Below are 2162 nucleotides of genomic sequence, written 5' to 3' on the forward strand. Positions count from 1 at the left end.
AATGCCAGCCCAACCATGATGAATAATCACAAAATCCAAATTGGTACAATTTTACTGCTTTTGTTCTGTTTGCATATACCTGCTTGTCCAGGGTAGTACCCACCCTCATTCACTCACACCCCCGCCTGAGGGAGAACCAGCTCTCCCCAACAGGGACAGAAGCAGGTCAAGGCCAGGGAGACTTCTAGAAACTGGCTCTAGGCAGAGAGAACAGGGCTTGATTTGGGGCTCACCACCCTTGAGCCTTCCATGCATGACTCCGCCTGGGCCTCTGCCCAGCCTCTGTCTGGCCAGTGGGCAGCCCTTGCTGCCTCCTTCAAGAGGAGAAGGACAGAGCACCCACAACTTACCAGGAGGAGCAGTATGGTTCAGTGGCTCCAGGAACCGGTCTGAGGAAGAGGAAGAGAGTCTTTGCTCAATCATGATTACTCACCCATTCTCTTGGAACCCATCAAGTCAAGCCCATTACTCCCTCAATCTTCCTCACTTTCGGCAAAGGCATGGTCCAGCATGCAGATACCTAGGCCAGACATTTCCTCAAAGGCTTTCCCTCGTGACCCTCCAATAACAGCTCCTACGTCACTTGTTGGTTTTCACTCATATGTCACCTCCTCAGAGAAGCCCTCCCTGACTACCCACTTTAAAGTAGTCTCCTTGCTGCTCTCTGCCTCAGTAGTTAGTTCCCAAACTTATCTGCACCTTGAACTTACCTGGAGGCTTCAAAACCTGTGCCCCCCACAGAGACTGATGTAATTGGTCTGGGGTGCAGCCTGGGCTTTGGAATTAAAAGAAAAATCTCCAGGTGATTCTAGTGTGCAGACAAGTGTGGGAACCACTGCTGTAGTATATCACCCTGTTTTAATTTTCTGTGAATGGCCAGTGAAGAAATGGAGCTTGGTTACTCTGAGAATCAGACCCAAGCACCCAGCCCCAAGTCCAAGTCCAAGTCCTCAACCTCAGAACTCAGCTCTAAGCACCCAGATCCAAGGTTTTACATATATTAGCTCTTTTAATCCTTATAACAATCTTCTTGGGTGTTCTTTTTTTAAAAAAATATTTTTAAATTGATTTCAGAGAGGAAGGGGGAGGGAGAGAGAGAGATAGAAACATCAATGATAGAGAACCATTGATTGGCTGCCTCTTGCATGCTCCCCACTGGGGATCCAGCCCGTAAACCGTACATGTGCCCTTGACAGGAATCAAACCTGGGACTCTTCAGTCCACAGGCCTATGTTCTATCCACTGAGCAAAACTGGCTAGGTGTGGGCTGTTCTTTTAAAAAAATTTTAATGATTGATTCTTAGAGAGATTGATTTGTGATTACACTTACTTATGCATTCATTGGTTGATTCTTGTATGTGCCCTGACCAGGGATCAAACCAGCAACCTTGGTGTATCAGGATGATGCTCCGACCAGCTGAGCTACCTGGCCAGGGCTCCTTGGGTGTTCTCAGGATCCTCAGTTTACAGATGAAGAGATCGAGGCAGAGAGAGGCTAAATAATTTCCCTAAGGCAAACAGCTAGCAATTGATGGCCAGGATTTGAACCCAGATAGTCTCTCTAGAGCAGTGTCTGGCCAGAGGGGCTCTATAAATAATTGTTCAATAAAGGAACGACTTAATTTTAATCTCCCTCTGCCTCACCCAACTCCCACATTCAATCCCATAACCAGCCAGCCAGTAGATTCAGCTTCTAATTATTTTTTTGGTTTGCGCATGACTGTCTGCCCACATGGCCCCTCTCTCCTCATCTAGTTTCTTCATCTAGTTTGATACCCTCAGGCTGGAGGGCACCTACAAGGTCCTCCTAATGCAGTGATTCTCAACCTGTGGGTCACAACCCCTTTGGCGGTTGAACAACCCTTTCAGAGGGGTCGCCTAAGATCATCCTGCATATCAGATATTTACATTACGATTCATAACAGTAGCAACATTACAGTTATGAAGTAGCAACGAAAATAATTTTATGGTTGCGGGTAAAAACATGAGGAACTGTTTTAAAGGGCCAGGAGGTTGAGAACCACTGTCCTAATGGGTCTCCCTATGTCTCCTCCTGCCCGCTGTGTCCACTCTTGTCAATCTCCACAGAAAGCCAAGAGAGATCATAAAACAAAGTAGATCAAGTGACCCTCCCACCCTGCTTAAAGCACTCCTTCCCCCCC

The sequence above is a fragment of the Myotis davidii genome, unplaced genomic scaffold (genome assembly GCF_000327345.1).
Source record: "Myotis davidii unplaced genomic scaffold, ASM32734v1 scaffold149, whole genome shotgun sequence".
NCBI classification, from domain to species: Eukaryota; Metazoa; Chordata; class Mammalia; order Chiroptera; family Vespertilionidae; genus Myotis; species Myotis davidii.